The 10,000-nt window shown below is 39.9% G+C and overlaps 1 protein-coding gene across 19 annotated transcripts in view; it reads right to left on the reverse strand.

The window, feature by feature from the left end:
• LOC143018964 (uncharacterized) overlaps positions 1-10,000 on the reverse strand; it is a 684,447-nt gene that overhangs the window by 467,484 nt on the left and 206,963 nt on the right. Inside the window, exon 1 of one of the 19 annotated variants that reach the window (XM_076174606.1) lies at positions 9,563-9,680. The exons of the other annotated variants lie outside the window; for them this stretch is intronic. The gene's annotated coding sequence lies outside the window, so the exon portion shown is untranslated. Of the gene's footprint in view, positions 1-9,562; positions 9,681-10,000 lie in introns of those variants that run through there. 19 annotated transcript variants of the gene reach the window in all.

The raw sequence follows: 10,000 nt of genomic DNA on the forward strand, positions 1-10,000 counted from the left end.
AAAACAGTTGAAAAAACACCTGGGTTTGAATGAATTAAAGAAAATTACACAAAAAGAAAATGAAAATCAGACTGAGAGAGAATTCCAATAGAAAATGACTATGACCTATAAAATGTGAACCAAAACTATTTTGACGAAATGATCTCTGTTTGATGATCTTCCGAGCTGCCCGCCGCCGCCGCCGAGTGTCCCAAGACTCTCGAGGATGACTCAAAAACCTCTGAACCGAAAAGAAGAAAACACCTTCAGGCAGGCAGGCACTTGCGAGTGCCAAGTTATCCAATATTCGACAACGACCTAAATACACATTAACCCCTTCTTCGCCGGGTGGTACTTGTCCTTTCGTTACCCCTTAGCTGCCCGGCGATTTCTTCCATCCCATTAGCACATGCGTGGAAACGAAGGGATAATGTAGTCTTTCTCAGACTTTTTTGTATCAGGCGTCACTTTATTTTTTATTCCAGCTGCCGCTAGATTATTCATCTCCATGGCGCTCCCTCAGTAGCGGAAGTGTTACATACATATACATACATATACCAAGGCTTTTTCCCCCTTTCAAGGGAGGTAGCCAAAAAGGGAAAGGCATTAAAACACTCCCACCCATTACATCCCTAAATACACTCCACACCCTTCCCACCCTCCCTCTCATCTGAGCACCTCCTGGATGACGGGTCATCCCTGCACCTTGCCCACCGCCCTGGGTCACAAGCAGTGCCGCAAGACACAGCACATCCACAGCAAGGCCGCTTCATTTAATCGGCGACCCCCCCTCTCCGTCCCCCCTTGCATATAAGGAGAGGACGGGGAGAAATCCCTTCGGGCTGCGTCAAAATTTACTCACACATACTACCCCACCCCCCACCCCCCCGCCCATTCCTCCTCATGCAATCACAACATCATCCATATACAACCATTCTCCATTCACCTCTGTCTTCCGTCCTCTCCCTTCCTTCCTCAACAGACATTCCCCTCTTCCCCAAAGCCCCCTTCACCCCATCCATCCACCTCATCCTAGGACGTCCCCTCATGTTCACTCCCTCCACATCTGCCTTCCATACCTCTTTTACTAGTCTTTCTTCACTCATTCTTTCCATGTGTCCAAACCATCCTAATATTCTTTCATCAACCCTATCTCCCAGCTCCTTTTTCACCCCTGTTCTCCTCCTCACCTCCTCATTTCTCACTCTATCCAGCCTAGTAACCCCCACCATACTTCTCAGACACCTCATCTCAAACACATTCAAACTCCTTCTCTCTTCTTCTCTTATGTTCCACGTTTCTGCCCCATACAGTGCTGTTGGCACAATCACTCCTTCATACAGTCTCCTCTTCGCATCCATTCCCAAATGTCTATTCCTCATTACACTCTTTAATCCACCAAGGCATTTACTCGCTTCTCTCAATCTACATTCTACCTCCACTTTCACTCCACCTTTTCCTGCTACACTTGCACCCAAGTATCTAAAACTATCCACTTCCTCCAGTCGCTCTCCCTTAATGTTCATTTCCAGTCTACTGCCACTTTCACCCCTTGTACATCTCATCACCTTACTTTTACCCACATTTATCTTCAGCTTTCTTCTATCACATACTCTCCCAAACTCTGCCACCAGCTTCCTCAATCCCTCCTCCGACCCTGCCACAAGCGCAGTGTCGTCCGCAAACAACAGCTGGCTCACCTCCCACTTTTCTCCATTTTCTTTAACCATCTCCAATCCCTGACTCACTACCCTAGCATTCACCTCTCGCACCACCCCATCCATGTATAAGTTGAACAGCCAGGGCGACATAACGCATCCTTGACGAAGTCCCACCTTTACTTCAAACCACTCACTCTCTCCATTTCTAATCCTGACACAAGCTCTACTACTCTCATAAAAACTCTTGACAGCTCCCAAAAGCTTTCCTCCTATCCCATAAATCTGCATAACCTCCCACAGTGCCTTTCTGTCTACCCTATCATAAGCCTTTTCCAGATCCATAAAAGCCCAAAAAACATCCTTCCCCTTTCCTATAGCTTTCTCACATATCTGTCTTACCACAAAGATCTGATCTACACAACCTCTACCTGTCCTAAATCCACACTGTTCCTCACCAATTACTCCTTCTGTTCCTCTCCTAATCCTCTCAATCAAGATCCTCCCATAAGCCTTCCCAACTACACTTAACAGGCTAATCCCTCTGAAACAACTACATTCACACTTGTCCCCTTTTCCCTTGTAAAGAAGAACTATACAGGCACTTCTCCAGTCCTCTGGCACTCTACCCTCTCTCCAGCAAACATTAAATAACCTCACCAACCAGTCCACCATCACTGAACCTCCCTTTTTCAGACATTCTGCATGGCATCCATCCAGACCAGGCGCCTTACCTGTTTTCATCATCTTAACAACTGCCTTCACCTCATCCTTCCTTATTTCTCCTCCATTCTCCTCACTCATCACTCTCATTTTCTTCGCATTTCCCACCGCAGCTATCTTTCCTTCCCTATCCTCCTTCACATTTAGCAACTCCCTAAAATATTCTGCCCATCTTCCCCTTACTGCCTTCTCTTCCATTATCATCTCTCCATCTGCACCTTTTACCTTTTCTTCCCTACTTGATTCGCCTCCTCTTCCTCTCTTAATTTCTTTCCAAAACATCTTTTTATTACTTTCAAAATTTTCTGTCATACTCTTACCCCATTTCACATCTGCTCTCCTCTTTGCCTCCTTTACCTTTTGCTTTACTTCTCTTTTCTTTTCTTTGTACGTCTCATATGACTCCCTCGTCCTCTTTTGTAACCAATCTGTGAATGCTCGCTTCTTCTCTTCTACAACCTTCTTTGTTTCCTCATCCCACCATTCACTACCCTTTCTTCTATTTCCCCCTGTCCTTCTTGTTCCACGCACCATCCTTGCACACTTTAAGACTCCCTCCTTGAACCATCCCCATTCCTCCTCCACACCCATCTCTGCTCCAATCTTTACTCCCTCCCACTCCTCCTTCAGCTTCTTTTCGTACTCCTTCTCCTTTTCCTTTTCATTCAAGGAGTTCACTCTAAGAACCTCCCTACCTTTTATCCCTTTCCTCTTTCTCCATCTATCCTCCACTCTCAGCTTACCTTCCACCAAAAAATGATCTGATATTCCCCCACCCTCTCCCCTTAGCACATGTACATCCTTAACTCTTCCTATCATAATCCTATTTACCACTACATAATCCATTAGCGCTCTATCTACCACCCTTCCCTCCACCACCCTCTCCCTCTTTTTTTTTTTTGCATCCGACATGTGTAATCCTTTGTAATCCTTTCTTCCGAAACACTGTATTTGCTATCATCAACTCTTTCTAGACACATTTCCACCATCAACTCTCCACTACGATTCTTTCCTGGAACTCCACACTTCCCAACCACTCCATCGATTGGACCATTTCCCACCCTAGCATTAAGGTCTCCCAGTACTATTACATTGACATTTCTTCCTAAACCCTCTATGCACTCATTTAAATCTATCCAAAAGGCCTCCCTTTCTTCCACGCTCTTCTCACTGCCAGGCCCATATGCACTTACAAACACCCACATCTCCTTTCCCAGTTTCACCTTCATCCACATTATCCTTGAGGAAACCTCCTTCCACTCCACTAACACGGAAGTGTTAAAAAGATATAAACTCTGCTCAATCAACAACTTCTAATTACATAAGATGTATTACATGAAAGGCAAATTAAGTTTACATTTTACTTCTCTAAATAAATGTTGTATAAGAGCTTGTTATCAGTAGTCTTTTACTCTGCAGTCAGATTCTGAAGTTAGCCGAAAAGTTTTTGGTTTCCCTCTCAGGAAATGAATGACCCTATTGATCAGATATCTTACTTTCACAATACTTCAATGCATTAATAATTATCAATTATCAGACATGTCTGGAACACGGTTTGTAACGATTAATGCAACATCTATTAACATATGAGAACAAGAACACAAAGTTGTTGCTAGACTTTGGCATTTGGCTGTGTATCAAAAACGTCAATATTGTTGGGAATTGACCCTTTTGCTAAGGTGACGCACTCTACAAATTTCTCTTCATGTTAAGACTAGACTCGACTTTGGAATTTTCCGAGTACAAATACGTTCATAGAGGGAATGGATTTATTTTGGCTAAAGCTGGAAGAGTTTATTTAGATTGGTGGCTGTCAAAATGTCGAGCTAGTTACGCTATCTCTACTGATTTTTTAGACGATTTTACTAACTTAAAGGTTGTTGCTATAGTAACGAGTTTAAACTAATTGCTACAATGTAAACGTCTCAGATTCTAGTTTGGCAGTCAGGAGTAGGCTAGCTATGGCAGAATCCATCATTTTCACCTTTACTATCAAAATAGACTTGCCAAATAATGAGAAAGGGTAAAAGAACGAAATAAAAAGGAACGGGTGAAGGTAAATTGTAGATTGAAAAGTGTCATGAGAAATAGACATCTGGTAATGGAGGCAAAGAGAAGATTATATGAAGGTGTGATTGTGCCTACGACACTGTATGGAGCAGGAACCTTGAATTTCAGAGGTAGAAAAGAGAAGTTTAGATGTGTTTGAGATGAAATATCTGAGAAGTATGTTAGGGGTTACAAGGTTGTAGAGAGTGAGAAATGAAGAAGTGAGGAAGAGAGCAGAGGTAGAAAAGAAGATACCAGATGGGGTCAATGAAAGGTTATTGGGATGACTTGGACATACAGTAAGAATGAATGAAGAAAGATTAGCAAAAGAGGTGTAGAAAGCTGAGGTGGATGGACTGAACCGAAGATGAGATAGATGGATAGGGTGAAAAGGGCTTTGGGCAAGAAGGGAATGCCTGTTGAGCAAGGGAAGGAGAAGGCAGGGGATTGAGTGGAGGATGGTTGTGTACGGATGCTATTTTGATGCAGCCTCAAGAAATTTCTCCCCATCTTCTCTATTTTCCGCATAAGGGGACTAGGAATCGCCGTGTAAGTGAAACGGCCCTGCTGTGGATGTGCTGTATCTTGCTGCATTGCCGCTGACCCGGGCAATGGACAGGGGACAAGGATGACCCTTCAAGTGTAAGCAAGAAAATATAAGCAAGAAAATTTATAGAGCAGCGAAAAGAAGAAAATTAAGATGTAGAGGAGGAGGCGATAAAGGTACTGAAAAGTAAGAAAAACAGTAGACAAAAGAAAATCTGTTATATGGTAGGATGGCAAAATGAGCACTACCGAAAAGAAAAGAACGAGAAGCAAAGGAACAAAATGAGAAATCCTAACCATCTTGTTTGAAATGTTAGAGAATGGCAAGGAAGTCTCACTATAATGAAGATGGAGTAAGTGATTTAGCAAAAAATCTTTAAGTTCTTCCATTTCATGAAAATTTAGGTTTCCACATATTCTCAAATCTTTTAACATGTGTTTAACAACAGCATCATCAAAAGCCTCCTTATTCTTTCTTTATTTTTTGTGTCCCTCCTGATATCTCATGTACCCTGAAGATGTCTAAAAAATGAAAACGTTTATTTTCCGTCAATTGCATTTCGTAGTAAATCTTCGCACTTTTTCAAACCAAGCGAATATTGGGATCTGTGTTGCACACACACACACACACACACACACACACACACACACACACACACACACACACACACACACACACACACACACACACACACATATATATATATAAATATATATATACATACATAAATACAAATATATATATATATATATATATATATATATATATATATATATATATATATATATATATATATCCGAGAGTTGACACCTTGACGTGGTGGATAGGCTTGAGAATCTTAATGATTACAAAAACTATGTCGATAGAGAGGAAATCTCTGCAGGGTCACCCATATCGAACAGGTTTTGTAAGAAAGATCAAAGAGCAGCTCAAACACACAGTCGCAGGACCCACTGCTAACTGGCACGTCCCTGATGGCAAACAGGGAAATTCCTCATAGATATATGGGGTACCGTCATAATGACGGCGTGGACCATTGGGCACCCTATAGATATAGGGCTTCACCGAATATAATAAGGTGACACCAGAGAAATATCTCACCAGAAACCAGCTGGCACGGAGGTGAGATTACTGAAAAAAAAATCATAACAACCATGAACAGTACAAACAAAACAAAACCGGGCATTCCTGTTGGATCATCGTCTTTTAAAGGTCCAACTGCATTGCTTCGTGTGCTTACGGGCAGTGTGAGTAAGCACTGTCCAAGCAGCTCCAAGTCTTGGACATTAAACAACATGAAGAAAATGAAGATTTATACTTACAACGTAAGAAGTCTCTCCGAAGACCACAGACTGGAGAGCTTAATGGAAGAACTAGACAATATCAAGTGGGACATCGTAGGACTGAGCGAAGTCCGAAGAGCGGAAGAGAAGCTAATACAATTACAAGATGGTCACCACCTGTTCGACTATAGAGGTGAGGACACAGAAAGATCTAGTGTGGTAGGATTCTTAATCAACCGAGAAGTTGCTTGTAACGTAGTCAAATTCAGTAGTTTATCGGACAGGGTAGCTTGGATTGTGATTAGGCTGTGCAAAAGATATACTTTAAAAACAATTCAATTTTATGCACCAACTTCACAGAGTTTAGACGATGAAATTGAGTCGTTATATGATGTCAGGTAATGGACCAAGAAAAAAGTAAGTACACATTGGTAATAGGTGACTTTAATGCTAAAGTGGGGAAGAAGATGGGAGATGAGACGTACATTGGGATGTTTGGAGTAGGTGAAGAAATGAGAGAGGCGAGATGTTAGTCAATTTTGCAGAGAAAGAACATGAGGATAATAAACACTTTCTTCCAAAAGCGTGTAGGTCGTAAATGGACGTGGAGAAGTCCAAATGGAACAACAAACAACGGAATAGACTTCATATTAGGAGATGAAAGCAAAAGCGTTAGTAATGTTATGGTGATAAATAAAGTCAACATAGGTAGTGACCATAGAATGGTAGGTTGCATAGCTAAATTCAATTTCAGAGTAGAGAGAAATAAACTAGTTTTAAGAGAGAAGATAAACCTTGCAAAGCTAAAGGATAATAATAAGAAATATCAGTTGGAAATTATATATAGATTTGAAGCTCTAAGAACTAACGAGGACAGCGTGGAAGATATTAATTTGAATTGAGTAAAAATCATTAGGGAATCTGCAGAAAAAGTAGGAAGTACAAAAAACATCTAGAGAAGAGAAATACTCCAAAGCTACAAATGACCTAATTAAAAGAAGAAGGGCCATGCAGATTAAAAGCAGGAGAGACGAAATAGAAAGAGTAGAACTAAACAAGCTTATCAATAAAAGGCATAGATCAGAGAAAAGAAAGAAAAACATGGATGAAACAGAGGAAAACTATTCGGAAAGGTAAAAGTATTAAAGTGACCGAGCGCAGACACGCTTTAGGAAGACAGCAAATGATATGTTTGAAAGAGAGAAATGGAGAAATAATTAAATATAGAGACAAAATGGTAAAAAGAGTAGAAGAATTTTACCAAGAGCTTTACTCGTCAAAGACCGTAGTTGAGTCAGTAAATTCATGTGTAGACGTTAGTAGTGTACCAGAGATTACAAAGAAAGACGTAGAATTTGCTCTAAAAATTATGAAACGAGGAAAAGCACCTGGGGAAGATGGTATATCAATAGATCTATTGAAAGACGCAGGTAAATTAGTTCACATTAAATCAGCTGAGTTGTACACCTAGTGCTTACGCCAAGAAAGGGTTCCTGATGCGTGATGCAATGCTATAGTGATTTTGCTTCATAAAAAAGGAGAACAGAAGGACTCTAGTAACTATCGACCGATTAGCTTGCTATCAAACGTATATAAAGTATTCTCCAAGAGCCTTACAAATAGACTAAGTCAAGTTTTTGATGGAAACCAACCGAGAGAACAGGCAGGCTTTAGGAGCGGATATTCGACTCTAGACCATTTGCAGGCGATAAACCAACTAATCGAGAAAACGACAGAATACAACATACCTCTGTGTTTAGCTTTTGTAGATTACGAGAAGGCCTTTGACTCGGTAGAGCAAATAGCAATACTAAACTCGCTACGCAAACAGGGTACAAATGAACAGATCGTAAGAGTTTTAGAAAAGATTTATGCGAAAGGTACCGCTATAATTCGACTACATAAAGATACAGAAAAGATCAAAATAGAGAAAGGAGTACGGCAAGGCGATTGTATAATTTTACCAAATATTTAAATATTGGTTATTTTCATTTTACTTTCTCGAAGGCGGTAAAATACTCGAGTTCAAAGATAATGAAAAATTAGTTCAATTCTTCTCTTATGGCCGAATATATTTTATTTCCAAAGGGCGTCTCCCTCCTCGAACAGATTTTTTTTTTTCTTACTTTCTTAACATTTTATTTGTGTTACCTATTCCATTGAGTTATATTGATACGTGTAACTTTTCTCCACAAATTCTATCAAAATTAAAATGATCATCATTTGCCGCAGCAACGCCCGGGTCATTTGGCTAGTATACATATATTTCTATAAGTATACATGTCATATATTTACATATATAGAATATTTCTTTTGAGCTGAGTATTCCAAAGGTATAAGAATTTCATCAAGAAATTCAACCATTAATGTGGAAGCTGCCTAAAAATGTGAAGAATATGTAATCAAAATTTTTACTAAATAGAGGACAACACAGAGGCGTATGGTGTCAGCTTTGCCCCAAGGCTTTTCTTCATTCTCCCCATCTTCTTTTCTGCATGAGGGGACGGAGAGGGGGGGTCGACGAATTTATGAAGCGGCCTTGCTGTGGATGTGCTGTGTCTTGCGACACTGCCTCTGACCCAAGGCAGTGGACAAGATGCAGGGATGACCCGTCATCCAGGAGGTGCCAAGATAAGAGGGAGGGAGGAGGGTGGAGGGAAGTGGAATATGTAGGGAATGGAATGGGTGGGAGTGGTTTCTATGCCTTTTTCTTTTTGGCTATTCCCCGTGTAAGGGGGGAAAAGCCTTTGGTATATGTATGTATGTATGTTAATAATTTCATACACTTGCCTTTTTTCAGATGAGTAACAAATAGTTTGTGTAGACATTTCAAAGCAATTTTATGTGTGTATCTATCGTGTTTTTCCATTCATTTTCACGAATTACATTCTAACAACTTAGTTTATTAAGTGAAAAACTCGTGAATTCTCATTTGCTGGAGTGTGACCAGCATACAACAGAATTTAGCAAAAACTATTTTATTCACTTTTGCTATAAAATTCCAATCTTTGGTTTTACAATAATAATCTAATATTTACTCTTTGCAAATGTAATGTATCTGACTAAGACGTTACAAGTCATATTTTTTCGAGATAGCATGTGCTGAAAACTTTCAAGAGATATTTGTGTTTGAAGTGCAGCGTACAAAAACAATATTCATAAATAATCGCTAGAAGCGGTTGATTATGAATAGAAAGTAAATGAATGAATAATGATTAATTGCATCCCATGATACTACAGGATCTGCTTGAAGTTATCTAGATTTGGATAAATTGTATGACTATGCAACAAATATGAGTTAAGATAGTAACTTAGGATCTTACCTAGCCGAAGAGCCATGGTCCTTCAAGTGCATGCAAATTAACTTTGATTCCTTACAGTAAACTTTCCTTCACCTTAGTTGACAAATCACATGCAGATTAAGTTGTACGAATCTATTTCTGCAAAATATTCACTATATTCATACTATCTATTTTTTCTACAAAGCTCTAGCAGGTCATATATAAATCAAGGTCTGCAAAATGCTGTCGAGTAATACGAACCAATTTTTCGAATGAACTAATGAATCCACATACAAATCAAGTTCTGGAGAGCTGACGAATAACACACGGATCTAATTCTGCAAAGCACTTATCAATCACATAAATATCAAGTTCTGCAGAGCTTACAAGTTAGATACGAATGAAGTTCTGCGAAGTTTATGAATCATAAAAAATCATAGAACTGACTAGTCATAAACAAATAAAATTCTACTAAGACAC

Source organism: Oratosquilla oratoria, chromosome 36 (genome assembly GCF_046742065.1).
Source record: "Oratosquilla oratoria isolate Oo_2021 chromosome 36, ASM4674206v1, whole genome shotgun sequence".
NCBI lineage: Eukaryota > Metazoa > Arthropoda > Malacostraca > Stomatopoda > Squillidae > Oratosquilla > Oratosquilla oratoria.